At 47.3% G+C, this 17211-nt stretch overlaps 1 protein-coding gene across 2 annotated transcripts in view; it reads right to left on the reverse strand.

The window, feature by feature from the left end:
• The window catches only part of LOC138287331 (zinc finger protein 271-like), a 147276-nt gene that overhangs the window by 25596 nt on the left and 104469 nt on the right, over positions 1 to 17211 (reverse strand). Inside the window, exon 1 of one of the 2 annotated variants that reach the window (XM_069227683.1) lies at positions 13238 to 13406. The exons of the other annotated variant lie outside the window; for it this stretch is intronic. The gene's annotated coding sequence lies outside the window, so the exon portion shown is untranslated. Of the gene's footprint in view, positions 1 to 13237; positions 13407 to 17211 lie in introns of those variants that run through there. 2 annotated transcript variants of the gene reach the window in all.

Genomic DNA, 17211 nt, shown 5'->3' on the forward strand with positions numbered 1-17211 from the left:
ACGCAAAAGGACCGGCACCAGAGAACCAACACAGAGCCACGGGGCCTCCAGCACGTGCCCTCAGGCTCTTATCCTCATCTTGGAGGATCTGCCAGGAGCAACGGTGAACCAGGACCTTTAGCCAACAGACGCCCAAACAAATTATCAGTGGCACAGTCTTCCCTCCCAAGCATGGACAGCAGGTGCTCTCCATAACATGCCCCCACAGGGCCAAACGACACAGGTGAAGTTCCTATCAACAGTCATGTTAGACACCGCCTACTGGCCGGGATGGCCCGGCCTGCCCGGCCAAATCGAAATCTAAATCTGGGGCGTGAAGACTCTAACCAGGGCCCTCTTCGAGCCTGTCCTTTGGACTGCATCTTATGTGACTCCTGCACTATTTGTGACCAGAGGCTGAAGAAACATCAGTGGTCGAGTGGGGGCACGGCGATCTGGCCCTCACTCATGACGTTTGCCCTGCAGGGTGTACCTCTTTCTGCCTCCTGGGTCTTACCTGATCCTGGCTCACGACCAGGCCCCAGATAATAACATGGAATGTATCCTCCAAGAAATCAAGGCAGTAAGTCGCAGACTGGAAGGAATGGACTCCAACATCTCCGTGCTAACAGCCGAGACCAAGCCCATCTGCTTACACATTGTGGGATTCCAAAACCGCAGGGCAGGCCTGGAAATGTGTGTCGCAGTGGTGGAGGACGTACTCAAAACATTCCTGTACTGGAACCAGGAACTTCTATTCCTGAAATAAATGAAATGTTACTAGGCTACTAAAATGGCTTCCCTACAGCAGCAAGGTCATCGACTTAGAAGACAGGAGCCGCAGAGACAATGGCTGATTTTTTGAGTCTTTGAATGCATGAAAGGGCTAGACATCAAATGTTTCCTCAGGGATAGCCTCTCTGTTCTCACCTGCCTCACCTTTGAACCTCCTTTAGAACTCCAGAGAGAACATCACTTGGGCCCAATGCACCAAGACCACCCAACGTGGCCCGCCCCACCACCGCCTGCTTTCTGAGACATGAACAGGCATGGCAGCTCCTCATCGCAACTTGTTCCCATGGCCCCTACAGTGCATGAGGGGCACGAAGTACGCGTTGTTCCGGACTGTTCCTGAGAAACAAATGACCGTTGTAAAGCGATACTGTCCCTCCGAATCCACCTCTGTCAAATGGACATTTGGCACGGCCTGTTTGAACCAGCCCAGATGTGGATAACCCAGGACTGCAAAGTAAAAGACTTCTTTGATTCAGAGGACTTACGCCTTTTCTTGGATGGACTCTTGGCCCAGAAAATGGATATCGCTCCACCGGAAATGTCCGTGGTGCCATAAGATCACCACCTGACATCACCTTCTCTCCATGACCCCCCAGAGCGAGCAATGGCACAAGGATGGAGGGACGCACCACAGGTGCAGGAGTTAGGGATCCGGTGCTCCAAGCAGTGGCACATCTCACCAAGAGCCAAGACAGGGACAAATCACAGTCCCCTCTGAAGCCCAACTCCTCCGATGCAAGTTGACATTGCTATGAATTACTGTGTCCTGATCATGTCCATGTCTTGGCCCAAGACCACGTGGACTGTGACTGTCCTCCATCGAACAGCTGAGTATCAGGCGACTTACTTATGTATGCTTTGGTCAATGTATGATGTGTACAGACTTGAACTGCTTCGCCATTGGGGGAGAGTAATGCCAGCATGAGAGTTGAGTCACCCATCCCTCCCCCAACCCCACACCAGGCAGACACGCTTGTTGATGTTTTGCATTGTATTGTAGCGCTCTACCGCGTTATATGACATACGTCTCTTCTAACTGTTGATATTGTCATACTTGTATTTCAAGATGGAGAAGCCAAGCCTGTACATTGTAGCCCATCCCTATGCCTGCTATTCCCCCACCCTATCCTGAGGAGCCCCCACAGAACACTGGAACAACCACTAGTGGGACCTAAGCTACCCTAGGTGACATGGCACCCGCCTTGCTCCCATTCCCATTCTTTTTACGGTCGAGCCTTCGTTGCATGCGCTCGCGCATGCGTATCGCAGCAAGACGCTTTTGTATTTAGAAAAGGGATCGGAGCCCTGTCAACTTCACGTCAGTGTTTTTTATTGGTTCGTGGGCTTGCCTAATAAAATCTGCTTGCTTCCATTAGTCGAAGGCAAGCATACGTCATGCCTTTTCCGGTGGCTAGCCCTCCTCGAGCGCAGCGCCCAAGTACAGAAAACATGCGAGGCTCGCTGTTTTCCATCGGGCTCGTGGACTTCTTTTTCTCTAATTTACGAGCGCGATCTCGCTTGGCAGAAGTCGAGCGCTTTACATAGTTAATTTCACTTTTTCGGGTTGTGTACATAAATGCACTTTTGGCCGACAGGTGAAAAGTCGGGTTAGGAGTTTACAATGCGATCAGCTCTAACATGAGCAACCGCGAGACCCGTTGCATTGTAAATGCTTGTTTCTATTGCTTGCGCTTCCTCCTTGGTCGACCTTGGAAGAAACCTGAACTAGCAAATCACATCAATCATGTCAAGGAGAGCATCTATCTGCTAGGAACAGGACTGCAAGCGATATCTAGGCCATCTGAGCCACCATGACCTGCGACCTTGCTGGTCCCCGGAGGCCTTATTTCCACCTTTTCCAAGGACCCCGCCAGTGTCCCGGATCAGCGTTCCTTTACCATCATAACTGAACGCTCTGTCTTCCTGAGGAAGTCCCGTTGGCACGCTGACTCCACAAGTTTAGACCCGGGATCTACAGACCTAGGCCCTTGAGGCCTTGCTCCGGCTTAAGGGCAGATATCCAGACACCCTTACCCACCCTCCGCCTATTCTCCTCGGCCGTCACCCTCATTGACTTTATTTTATCTTGTCCTATTTTTTCCTCTAATATTGTCCCTCCCCTGGGTACCCCCTCGGACCCTAGACACCCCCCCTTCTTTTCTGTCTCCTTTTCTCCTTACCTGGTGTCCCTCCCCCCTAACCCAGCATCCCCCCCTAGAGCTGAAATTGCACCGGGCACACTTAAACCTCCTTACCACGACAATGGTTGGTCCATCGTCCTCAACCTCTGCCCTTTGCACATCCTCTTGTGCAATGCTAATGGGCTGAAACACAAAAATGTACTCTCTTATTTACAAGCGAAGAGAGCAGATGTGGCCCTAATACAGGAGATCCAACTCAACGGGCTTGAGTCTGGCAAACTGCGTCAGGACTGGGTGGCAGAAAGTGATCAAACAGTAGCTGGCTGGAACAGCCAGACAGTGTGAGTGTGGGACCCCCCCGAAAGTGTGGAGTAATGATCCTGCCCTGTAAAACACTACCCGCCACTGTTGTTACAACATTGTTTGAACAAGACGGCAGGTATGTATTCCCGAAGTTGAGAATTGGGGACAGATCGCTCTGCGGGGATCTGTATATGTGCCCACGGGCTCTAAACATATCTTCTTACTCAGACTTGACTGCCTAACGGAGACTGGGGCCTCACGGTCCCTGATCAGGGGCGACTGGTACCTTACTGGAACCTCACTTGGGACACGGTACTGGACTGGACCTTTAGATGATGGCAACAACTCAGATAGACCCCTACTGGGTGACATGGCTTTAGACCATGGCCTGGTGGACCACTGGAAGCTTGACCATCCGATGGACCTGGAGTACACCTTCCTTTTATTAGGGCATGGCACTCAATGATGGCTGGAACACTTCCTGGTTTCTGAGGGAGTGGTGGCACACATTTAGGCCTCTCGGATCCTGGAAGCCTCACTCTACGATCATGCTCTGGTCCTGATGTCCATGGACATGAGCCTGGCTTCTCCGGGCTGCAAACCATTGCTCCTGGCCACGCAATGATACCACACACCCCCAGGGTAAACCCCAACTGCGAGCACACGTCTCCGCATACCTGTTGGACAATAAGGGCTCAGTGGCATCCCACAGGGTGTTTTGGGCAGCAGCAAAAGCAAGCATCAGAGGGCAAATAATACGGGATGCAGTGATATCAGACAAACAGAAAATAACCACTCAAAATGAACTAGAGGATAACATTGCTTCTCTCACCCGAATATAGATGATTTGCCCCTCACCTATGGTGCAATGCCATCTGGAACAAGCCTGTGCGGCCCTCAATGAATTGTACGCATCCAAGGAAGAATAAGCACTACAGTGGCTGAAGGGTCGCCACTAAGAGCAGGGGGAGAAGGCTGGACGGCTCTTGGAAGCTCAACTGCGTAAGGTGGAGGCGGCGCAGGCTATCCCTGCCATCCACTCCTCGAACGGCAAGGTCCTTACCCAGCCACAGGACATTGTTAATGAATTTGCAAGGTTCTATAGGACGTTATACACACACCAGAGATGGTGGCTAGTACAGATAGGGTGGAGAATTTTCTGGAAGGGATACAACTCCACCGTCTGGTGGATGAGGGACTGGCCCTTTTGGGCGGCAAAGTCAGCAAAACTGAGACCGCACAGGCAATCTTCCAACTCCCGCATCACAAAGTCCCTGAAAAGGACAGCTTCCCCACAGAGTCTTATAAATTGGCCTGGAAGGAGGTCATCAACTCTCTCCATGCTGCCTTTCAGAAGCTGAACAATTGGGCTGCTGGGCTCTATCTCCAACAGAGCAGTAATAGTGGTCATCCCTAAATCAGGGAGAGACCCCTCCTGTGTGTCAATTACAGGCCCATATCCCTCCTAAACGGGGATGTCAAATTCTCACACCTTGGGCACGGTCTAGGGGTGCCCCAGAACTTGACCTGTATTCTGTGAGGGCTCAAGTACATCATCTGTATGTAGTTAAATTGGATGTATGTCAGCCTTGTGTTCCTATAGACAGCCTGGGTAGGCCAAAACATTTTGCCATTCTGGGCCCGATAATTCCCGACCTAATAGTGTCTCCCACCCTCGTTTGATCGTTGACAGGGGCTTCTTGACTGTGTGCAGTAGTGCTTGATATATCAAATGTACCAGGTGTCTAGCCTTACCTAATGTTAACAGACTCTGAACTACCGGATGTGTTTCCGGTTCCTGGTTGCTATGAGGCCACAATTCCCCAAATGTGCGTTCCAGAGCTTGGTAAGTTAGAAATTGGCCTGGGGTAAATCATATTGTTCTTTCAAATTATCTTGGGGTATAAGCATCCCTTGTTGAAAGCAGTCCCCCACTGTCATTAATCTTGCATGTTGTTTACGTGTGAAAAGAGCAAGCGTCTCTGCGCTCTCCAGTTGAGACACCTTCAGATAGCCGTGCATCTGCCTACACATGGGTTTATTGTCCACTCACTGCCTTGTGCCGTCTCTCAATAAGGGGGTTTCAGTCTTTCCCATAAGCTCAGCCAAAGTCTGAGACCGAGTGGCCACTGGATCACCACTCGTGTGTCCCCACAGCCTCCAGCAGGCCCAGAGCCAGCAATTCTATTGTTGTGATCTCAACTGCCACGGCGCGTCTCCTCCATCTTGTCTCCCCATCGTGGGTGGTCAGGTTTTGCTTGCCGCTCCTCTATGCTAGTGATCTGAGAAATGCAGTCCGGGAGTTTTGGGGGGTCCCCTATATTCAGTCGTGCATGGGCGCAACTCCCAAGTGAGGCCTCATTGTAGATTGTACAGGGTATTTCTCGGGCTGGAGTGGAGCTCTCAGCTCACGCGTCCCTCATTGTTGGCATCCAAGCTACGTCCTTCCCGCCAAGGTTTGCTTGGTATACGACAACCCCACGGCCCAGGTCAACTGCAGTGGCTTTCTGCCTGATCCTTTTCATATACGAAGGGGCACACTGCAGGGCTGCCCGCTCTCACCACTCCTGTTCCTGCTGGCACTGGAACCCCTGGTGGCAACAATTTGTCTGTCACCTCTTCTAACTGAGATACCCCTACAGGGAGAAGAGTCCAGCATCTACTTGTATGCAACAATATCCTGCTTACTTTGATGGACCTGTGCTACTCCCTCCTGGCCTTTATGGAGACCACTGACAAATTTGTGGCCCTGTCCAGTTATCAGGTAAAGTGAGACAAGAGTGAGCCGTACTCATCTCACACATCACCACACGTGCAGCTATTCATTGCCAACCCTTTTGATGGAAGCCATCACACCTCAAGCATCTGGGGATCCTTATTACTGGAACGAATTACTATAGACAACCTAGACCCCCTCATCGTCCCACATGAAACTGGACTGTGACAATTGATCACATTTGGGTCTCTTCATGTGGGGCATGGTGAAGGCAGTGAGAATTGTTACCTTGTCACGTTTTAAATACGCGTTGGGCATGCTCCGCTTCCAAGTGCCGTTGGCGACCTTGCGACTTATAGACGCGAGGATTAGAGCCTTTGTACCTGGCTCCTTACGCCCACTGTAGGAAAGTACCATCTTGCCTGGCATGTTACCCTCATTTTTACATGTATGTCAGTTTGTTTTGCCTGTCTCACTGGGATCCTGCTAGCCAGGACCCCAGTGCTAATAGGTTGTGGCCTGAATGTGTGTACCTATGCAGTGAATAACTGTGTCACTGAGGCTCTGCTAACCAGAACCTCAGTCCTTATGCTCTCTCTGCCTTTAGAATTGTCACTATAGGCTAGTGACCATTTTCACCAATTTTAATTGGCACACTGGAACACCCTTATAATTCCCTAGTTTATGGTACCTAGGTACCAAGGGTATTAGGGTTCCAGGAGATCCCTATGGGCTGCAGCATTTCTTTTGCCACCCATAGGGAGCTCAGACAAATCTTACACAGGACTGCCACTGCAGCCTGAGTGAAATAACGCACACGTTATTTCACAGCCATTTTACACTGCACTTAAGTAACTTATAAGTCACCTATATGTCTAACCCTCACTTAGTGAAAGTTAGGTGCAAAGTTACTAAGTGTGAGGGCACCCTGGCACTAGCCAAGGTGCCCCCACATTGTTCAGGGAAATTTCCCCGGACTTTGTGAGTGCGGGGACACCATTACACACGTGCACTACATATATGTCATTACCTATATGTAGCTTCACAATGGTAACTCCGAACATGGCCATGTGACATGTCTAAGATCATGGAATTGTCCCCCCATGCCAAATCTGGTATTGGGGTGCCAATCCCATGCATCCCCGGGCTCCACTATGGACCCCGGGGACTGCCAAACCAGCTCTCTGGGTTTTTCCCTGCAGCTACCCGCTGCTGCCAACCCACAGACAGGGTTCTGCCCTACTGGGGTCTGGGCAGCCCAGTCCCAGGAAGGCAGAACAAAGAATGTACTCTGAGAGAGGGTGTTAAATAGGTGTTAAGGGCTGGGGAGGAGTAGCCTCCCCTAGCCTCTGGAAATGCTTTGAAGGGCACAGATGGTGCCCTCCTTGCATAAGCCAGTCTACACCGGTTCAGGGAACCCCCCAGTCCCTGCTCTGGCACAAATCTGGAAAAAGGAAAGGGGAGTGACCACTCCCCTGTCCATCACCACCCCAGGGGTGGTGCCCAGAGCTCCTCCAGTGTGTCCTAGACCCCTGCCATCTTGAATCCAGAGGTGTGAGGGCACAATGGAGGCCTCTGAGTGGCCAGTGCCAGCAGGTGACATGAGAGACCTCTCCTGATAGGTGCTTACCTGACTAGCTGGCCAATCCTCCTCGGAGGGCTATTTAGGGTCTCTCCTGAGGGCTTTTCCTCAGATAATGACTTGCAAGAATTCACCAGAGTGACCTCTCTCTTCGACTTCTGCCAAGGATCGACCGCTAACTGCTCCAGGACACCTGCAAAACTGCAACAAAGTAGCAAGAAGACTACCAGTGACATTGTAGCGCCTAGTCCTGCAAGCTTTCTCAACTGTTTCCTGGTGGTGCATGCTTTGGGGGCTGCCTGCCTTCATCCTGCACTGGAAGCCACGAAGAAATCTCCAGTGGGTCCACGGAATCTTCCCCCTGTTCCAGCAGGCACCAAACTTCAGCGTCACCAGTACCCCTGGAACACAGGTGGTGGACCCAAGTGACCCAGACTGTCCAGTGGTGCAACTATCCAAATTTGGAGCAGGTAAGTCCTTGCCTCCCCTCTCCAGACTGTAATCCTGTGCACCACGTGAAGTGCAGCTGCTAGGGCTTCTGTGCATTTTTGCAAGGACCCCAGCACTCCGTCCTGCACTGCTCAACTCGCTGAGTTGACCATCGGCTTCATGGGACCCTCTTTTGTAGTGTTGAGACGACCGCCGTGCTCAGTTTTCTTGAACCTGTGTTCAAGTACTTCTGCGGGTTCTGCCTTCTTGTGAATGGGCTCCCTGTGTTGCTGTGGGACCCCTCTGCCTCCTCTCCAAAGTGGCGACATCCTGGTCCTTCCTGGGCCCGGGCAGCCCCCTTTTTCTTCAACCTTGACCTTTGCAGCTAGCAAGGCTTGTTTGCGGTCTTTCTCCAAAGAAACAACGCTGCATCCTCCAGCACTCCGTGAGACATCTTCTGCACAAAGGAGAAGTTCCTAGCACCGTTCGTTGTTGCAGAATCTTCAGCTTCTTCCATCCAGAGGCAGCCATTTCGCACCCTCATCTGGGGTTTAGTGGGCTCCTGCCCCCCCCGGACACTTTAGTGACTCTTGGACTTGGTCCCCTTCCTTTGCACGTCCTCAGGTTCAGGAATCTGTCTTCAGTGCTTTGCAGTCAGTTGTTGTCTTTGCAGAATCTCCTATCCCAACTTTAGTGTGTTTCTGGGGAAGTAGGGTAACTTTACTTCTACTTTTCAGAGTCTTGGCATGGGGTATCTTGGACACCCTTAGTGTTTTCTTACACTCCCAGCGACCCTCTACACACTACACTAGCCTAGGGGTTAATTCGTGGTTCGCATTCCACTTTCAGAATATATGGTTTGTGTTGCCCCTAGGCCTATTGCATCCTATTCTATTCTACAGTGTTTGCACTACTTTCTGACTGTTTTACTTACCTGATTTTGGTTTGTGTGTATATTTTGTGTATTTTACTTACCTCCTAAGAGAGTATATCCTCTGAGATATTTTTGGCACTTTGTCACTAAAATAAAGTACCTTTATTTTTAGTAACCCTGAGTATTGTGTTTTTAATGATATAGTATATATGATATAAGTGGTAGAGTAGGAGCTTTGCATGTCTCCTAGTTCAGCCTAAGCTCCCCTGCTATAGCTACCTCTATCAGCCTAAACTGCTAGAACACTACTAATCTACTAATAAGGGATAACTGGACCTGGCACAAGGTTTAAGTGCCATCAGGTACCCACTATAAGCCAGGCCAGCCTCCTACACCCACGGCTGGCATCTGCTACACCCATTGCGTCCAACTCGTGTGGGGGCTTGGGACATCTGTCGGTAGAGCACTACGCCCTAGCCCTCCACCTCTCACAACTAGCATATATACCACAAAGCCGATACATATCTATTAGTTGGTGTTGATTTATGCTCCCAATTCTTGTGGGTTTGACAGCAAAGCAATGCTGATGGTTGAGCACTCATGAAAGACTTGCATTATCTAGATCACAGTTCATACAGTCCAGTCAATTAATGGTCTTGCGTTCGCTGCAAAGAGATGCTATGTTTGCTCTGGGAGTATGTCTACATTACTCACACCCAGTTTGCGCTGAGCAATGAATTAATAGGGCACGGCACCACTATTAAGTACAAAACTGAGTTGGCCACAAAATCTGGATGGAGTTCAGAGAGCATTAAATAATTTGCCTAGAGGAGTACTAAGTGTTCGCCCTCCCTGAGAGATACTCTTTAGAGAATCTATGTATCCTCCAGATTTTGATAGCTCCTGAAAGGTGGGGGAACGAATTTGACCTGGACCAACGTTTAATGTCTTGCAGAGCGTCCAAGAAGTCATAGATGGGCTATCTAATTTGAAGTATTCTGATAAGGTTTTCAAAACTACTGACCGGTGGCTCCCAAAGTAGGAGAGCTGGTGCAAGAATAGATTTCAATGGCACAACAAGGTGCCCAAGATGAGGTAGAAATTAATGGCAAGTGTACCATGGATAACAAAGGGTTAAGAGACAAGCAAGGTTTGACCTTGGTTTAGTATCATGACCAGACGCCTACTGAGGGATACGCAGATGCATGCTTCTATAAACATATCATACTTCATGTTTTGTAATTAAATTAGACAGAAGTTTTCTTTGTGGCAGAAATCCTGTGAATATCCAAAATCTTGAACTAAGGGTATTACAGCTGCAGCTTGTTATGTGGGCTGGGCTGCTGCTATGTGGCACAAGCAGTCAGATACAGACTTGCGTGGTATACACCATCAATGAGGATAATATATTGTAAGACACTAGAGTTTCCTCAAGAGGCTCAACCTCGCTTAGTACGGTATCATTTTCTGGAGTTGGGATAGTACTGCTGATACAGTTGAGACTTCTGAGAATGATGAAGGAACCAGTGTGGGTGTAAAACAGTTGCACTCCAGATACAACTACCACATGAAAAGAATAAATGAGCGAGTAAGCCTTGAAACTTGAAAAGTTACAAACCACAATAATGCTTTGGCAAGTTCGGCGCAGGAAGGGACAAGAGGCTGCGGCACACAGAGGTAGGCCGCTCCTGTGACCTGCCGGAATCAGAGATCATCTTTGTGAAAACAAACGTGTAAGCCTTCCAAGTGGAGTTCAGTGAACAGAGGCTGAAAGAAGTGCTGACTAGAAGGCTGAACACACCCAGCAGAACACAAACTATGTACTGTTTATGGCTTTAATTAAGACGTCTCTGGTAGGCATGTCATTGTCTGTTGGTACAGAAATAGGTGATGGATTATTGCTGCAGGAAGTGTGCACTATCTTTGCAGTAAGATAGTAAGATGCAGTTGGATGGGATAGAGTGCCACGTTTGTTAAACAAGCTGCAGCTACTACAATAGCACCGCACAAACACATAGCAAACAATGCAGTAATACGAGCCAGTGAATGGGCATCTGAAGGAAGGCTGGGACCAGCAGCAACTGATGTAAACAAAGTAATATCAGAGGCTGAGGCCAACTTTTCCAGATAGGTTGACACACATCTTGGTATCTTTGCATAGTGTGGCCCAACGAGGCTTCTAATAAACTAGACTGAAGGGCTTACGTACTCTACTGTGGGGGGCATAAGATGAGATGTGGCACTACTTCACTAACAGATACATCAAAGAGGATGCCACTGCTTAGGGGCCAAAAATGTTCTTTGGTCACCCAACAATGACGTCACCCATCAGAGCAGTTCTGTTAAATTATGTCTGCCACAGCCTCCTTCACCCAGGACAACGGGCGGGATGTACAATACAATAAATTCAATCAGATTTCGTGAAACTGTCTTCCAATCAGTCTAAATCAGCAATGGGACGTTTTTGGAGTTTGGAGAAGTCAGCCAACTAGACTAGAGAATGTTTTAGACTTGTCTCTGCCAGGCTTTCTTCAGGGAAGTTGTGGCAGGGTCACAGGAGGCTGGGTGTGTAATCCACACCCTATTTCAGACATCTAGTAAACAACAACGGGGTTTCTCTGGGAAGTTACCAGGGATTGCTATCTATAGCAGGCGACATCTATACCAAGTAAACTTAATTTAGGGAAAAATCCAATTCCTTCTTCCCCCTGAGATGTTGGCAAGTTAAACGAGGTTCTCATTGAGTCAGCACCAGGTGTCCTCACAAACGTTTTGTAGGATTATAGTGAACGAGCCTACTTTGTTTTTTCTTAGTTTAAAGCCAAAGTGGATCTCTAGAAACTAGCAAACCCAAAGTAAAATACAACAGAAAAATTCGAAAAATCTTCTCTTGATGCTGGTAATGTGGAGGTATAAGTCATGCAACAGAAATACTGGCTATTGGAATACATTTATTTCTGACTGATTATCTATGCTCTAAATTCTGTTCCTCTGTCACAGTAAAAAGCAACACCAGGTGGAGTGAATATCCCTCACAGTGTGTGCAGATTTCTCACATTGAAGTAAGATGCTGTGCAGTTCATAGATCTCTCACAGGGCAGTAAGATGCAATGCAGTGACAAAGACTCCTCATAGTGCAGTGGCACAGAAACTTCATATTGCAGTAAGATGCAGCTTACAGTGCACGCAGACTCTTCATAGTGCAGTAAGATGCAGCATAGATTCCTCACAGTGCAGTAAGATGCAGTGCAGTGCAGACTCTTCATAGTCCAGTAAGAAGCAGTGCAGTCCACAGATTCCTCACAGTGCAGTAAGATGCAGTGCACAGATTCCTCATAGTACAGTAGGATGCAGTGTACAGATTCCTCATAGTGCAGTAAGATGCAGTGCAAACAGATACCTCATAGTGAACCAAGATGCAGTGCAGTACATAGATTCGTCACAGTGCAGTAAGATGCAGTGCACAGATTCCTCACAGTGCAGTAAGGTGAAGTGCACAGATTCCTCAGTGCAGTAAGATGGTGTGCAGTGTACAGATCCCTCAGTGCAGTAGGATGCAGTGCAGCACACAGATCCCTCAGTGCAGTAAGGTGCAGTGCACAGACACCTCAGTGCAGTAAGATGCAGTGCACAGATTCCTCACAGTGCAGTAAGATGCAGTGCAGCGCACAGATCCCTCAGTGCAGTAAGCTGCAGTGCAGATTCCTCACAGTGCAGTAGGATATAGTGCACAGATTCCTCACAGTGCAGTAAGATGCAGTGCACAGATTCCTCACAGTGCATTTAGATGCAGTACATAGATTCCTCAGTGCAGTAAGATGCAGTGCAGTGATTCCTCACAGTGCATTAAGATGCAGTGCACAGATTCCCTCAGTGCAGTAAGACGCAGTGCACAGATCCCCTCTTTAACACTAATGATGACCACAAACACCCCCAGGGCCGAAAGAAAAGCCCCCCAGAGGTCCCCGTATAGACGAGCCCACCTCAGCCCGGCTCCTGGTAGAGATTTCTCACAGTGCAGTAAGATGCAGTGCAGTGCACAGTTCCCTCACAGTGCAGTAAGATGCAGTGCACATATTCCTCACAGTGCAGTAAGGTGCAGTGCACAGTTCCCTCACAGTGCAGTAAGGTGCAGTGCACAGATTCCTCACAGTGCAGTAATGTGCAATGTGTACAGACTGCTCACAGTGCAGTAAGACGCAGTGCAGTGCACAGATTCCTCTAAGATGCAGTGAAGCGCACAGATCCCCTCTTTAACACTAATGATGGGCACAAACACCCCACAAGGCCGGAAGGAAAGCCCCCCAGAGGCCCCCGGATAGAAGAGCACAGCTCAGCCCGGCTCCTGGCAGAGATTTCCTCCAGGATTATTCAGTCTATTTCTACAAACACAGCAGAAGGTGCTGACAATCTCCTACCTGAGCAGAAACCTGTGCAGACATTTCCAGGCTCTCTCCTCCTCCTTGGGCGGGGGCTGATGGGGAGGTGCAGATTTGGGGTGCGGGTGGGGTGGTTGGGGGGCTGAAGATGAAGATAACTGCAAAGACAGACAGGGTGGTCCGTCCTCCTCTGCAGCAGGCTGGACACAGAGGGAGAAGCCGGAAGTGATGTCAGCATCCGCTGCTGGTGCTGCCTCTGCCGACGCTAACCCGGAAGAGGAAACGTTCTCCCTTTCATACAATGTATTCAGTGGATTTCATCAGCAGGTGAGGAGCGCCCTCTGGTGGCCCCGGACAGAAACCCGCCGCAGCAGGGAATTGAAATGACACCTTGGGTTTCATTAATGTAGACAGCTGTTGATGCAATTATACTGAACAGCGTTTTCCTAATTTTTCTGTTTGTGTCGAATATTCTTTTTATTATCTTCAAACAACTCTATGACTGTGCTCAATAAAAAAGGGCTCAACAAGTGCAAGTAAACAAACAAAACGTAATATGCAAAGCAGACAGATGCATTGCAGGCATTAGAACCTCATCTAGTCCATCTCAGGGCACCTTTTCATCATATATATATATATATATATATAGCTTTTATTTTTATACCCCCAACCCATCTTTAATCTACTGAAGACAGCCTCCCTCATAACTAAGGGTAGTGTCACATTAATGCCCATTGTTTACCAGAATGAGTGTTGTCATATCAGAAAGTGCATCTGATATCTCCTGTCCCTGGGGTCAGCCAGTCATGAAAAGCAGAAAGTGGCTATTTGGTGCTGCTTCAGATCATGAGCACATATTCAGGATAGAGGAACCAATGCCTAATATTGTTCCTAAAAAGGTTTTCAGTGTTGTATACTCACTAAATATCTGCTTCCTCTGAAGCTACACCCCATCGCTAATCCCTTGATCTGTAGGTACAGGTCATCTTTGAAAGCAAAAACATTCTTAAAGCATGTCGAGGCCAGGGATACCAAAAATTCAGTTGGGACATTGTGAGGGCATTGGTTTTGATGCAATTACTTCTTTAATGACATTTAGGGCCTCATCTTGCGAAATATTTGTATAGAGTGCCTCTATATCAGACATCACAAGAAGTTCACTGTTTTTGTTATATTTTAACTATTTTATTGATGATGTCCATTGATCAAGGAGGGACCCGCAGGCTGAAATTATAGGTCTACCTGGGGGATGTTCAAGGTCTTTGTGGATTTTGGGAAGGACGTATATAACTGGCATTCTGGGGTCTACACTATTCAGAAATTCAAACTCTTTTTTGCACATCCACCCTATGTCTGCTGCCAGTTGTGAGATTTCCTTAATCTGACCGCTAACTCTGTAGAAAGGTTCTCTGTGATTAATCTGTAGTGTGTTGGGGTATTAAATTGGCGTAAGATTTCTTGATCATATTTATCACTGTCAATCACAACTAAACCTCAACCCTTGTGAGCTGGTTCTATTACAATAGATTTATTTCTAACAAGGTTTTAAATAGCCTGCGTTTCTTCTCTACTGCAATTTTGTTTAAAATACATTTTTGTGGTTAATTAAATATATGAAAACGGAGGCAGCAGCTGCAATTAAACTGGACAACATTTTTTCTAATGTTCCTATTTATGTGGACATGATTCTTCAATAAGACTTTGCCACCACCATGTCACGATGTAATTAAAAAAACAGAAGAGAGAGATTTGATAAAAATGTGGGTGAAATAAAAGTCCTTGTTGGCAATGGAGTGGTGTGAATTTTAAGCATTTAAAAGCTAAAATTAAATTGTTTTCTGGCTACAAAATTGAGTCCCTCATTTGAATTGGGAATGGGAGAAAGAATGTTTTTCCCCTTTTCAATCAGAGCTGTCCTGGAACTTTTAACCATTACTGTTTTTTTTAAACAGCAGCAACTGCATTCTGGGACTTGTAGTTTCTCTCGTACACACACTGCAAGAATGAGCCGTTAGCTAAAAAGGCAGAACTAACTAATGTGTGAAGTTGCTACCTGCGGAAGGGCCAAAGAATATGGAAAAGGGGGCTAATGATTTGGGTCCACTTGAAGAGTGGATTAAGAACCAAAAGGATGAGTGGGAGGGCTTATAGCTCTGAAGTATCTGGTCAGAATGATGTCATACCATTGGGATTATTGGCTTCTGTCTTTGAGGGTCCATAGGCCAGTGTGAATGAATGAATTCACTGCACCAAGCACTTCTCTCCTGTTTATCCCTTTTCGGGTACACGAAGGCATGGAATCTATGAATTATGTGAACTAATTATATGGTCTGAAAGGATATTTTGTATATTTATTGTATTCCTACTGTGTTTTGCGTGGTGGGGGGGGGGGGGGCGGGGTGGTTTTGTATGGTTTTTATATATTCTTAGAATGTCAATGGTATTTTTTTTTTAAAAAGGACTCTTTGCACTTTACCACTACTAGCCAGTCCTAAAGTGCTTGTTCTCGCTCTCTCAAACATGGCCGAATTGGCTCATCCCCACTTGGCACATTTAATTTACTTGCAAGTCCCTAGAAGTGTTGTACCACATGTACCCAGGGCCTGTAAATTAAATGCTACTAGTGGGTCTTCAGCACTGATTGTATCACCCACTTAAATATCCTTTGTAAACATGGCTCTGCAGCCTGTGTGTGCAGTTTTAAACCACCATTTTCACCTGGCCAATTAATTATTTTGCTGGGCCCAAACTTTTCTTTTTAATACATATACAACACCCCTAGAGTATGCCCTAAACAGCCAATAGGGCAGGGTGGAGTGAATGTAAACAAGCATTTGCAATGTAATAGGGTCTCGCATTTCTCCGAGTTACAACTATTAGCAGTTGTAAACTCCCAACCGTATTTTTCTTGCCACATAAAATGGAAAAAAACAGCGCGATCGCGCTGCTACAGTTCACTCGTAGTTGAACCTATCGGCAAAAGTGCAATTATCTACGTAACAGGGTCGATGTTATGCAAAGCGCTCGACTTCTGCCAAGTGAGATCAAGCTGGGAAAAAAAGATAAAAAGTAGTCCACAAACCTGGTGGGAAACAGCGAGCCTCACATGTTTTCAGTACTTGGTCGCTGAGCTCGAGGAGGGCTAACCACCAGAAAAGGCATGACGTAAGCGTACCTTCCACTAATGAATGCAAGCAGATTTTAACAGGCAAGCCCACGAACCAATGAAAGACACTTTCGTGACATGGACGGGGCTCCGAGCCCTTTTCTAACTCCAAAAGCGTCTTGCAAATGAAACGCAAGCGCAAGCGCATGCGACGCAGGCTCACCCCTAAAAAGTAGGACATGTATCTTTAAGTTTTACATGTCCTGGTGGTGAAAACCTTTTACATTTGTTTTTCACTCCTCCAAGGCCCATAGGATAACATTAAAGTCACTTAAAAAGCTGTAACTTCTAATTGAGAGCAGGTAGACAGGACAAGTTTGGTTTCTAAAGAACTTTAATTAAAAGCCATCTTTAATGGTAAATTGGATTTTGAATTGCAATTCTGAAAATGCCACTATTATAAAGTTAGAAAGTTAGCACTGATACTCTATATTATTTTGTTTGTGTCACCCTTCATGGTTTTATCTTCTACGCCAAACTAGCAAAACCCTTTCTATGTTGACTTCAATAGAATTACCTCTCCTAAAACAGTCCTCACTTTCAATAGAATCTTTAACATACGTGCATTTGAATGGCCTCGTCCAAAACAACTCTAGCTCTACACTTCAAAGGCTGAGAGGTATTTATGTTGTGTTTGTTTTGGCTCAGTGTAAAATTTCACCTTCCTGCATCCATAAACATAACAATACATTAATTATGCCCATTGTGTTTGCATTATTCGAGGCCTGCCGGTGCCTGATGTCTTACATCTACTCAGTGGTTGATGGGGCCTTCAATACCCTCTTGAAGCAGAAACCAAACAGGCTATTAACGCCTTAGCTGCTGGGCTTCCCCCCCGATGCTGAGC

The sequence above is a fragment of the Pleurodeles waltl genome, chromosome 4_1, assembly GCF_031143425.1.
Source record: "Pleurodeles waltl isolate 20211129_DDA chromosome 4_1, aPleWal1.hap1.20221129, whole genome shotgun sequence".
Classification (NCBI taxonomy): Eukaryota; Metazoa; Chordata; class Amphibia; order Caudata; family Salamandridae; genus Pleurodeles; species Pleurodeles waltl.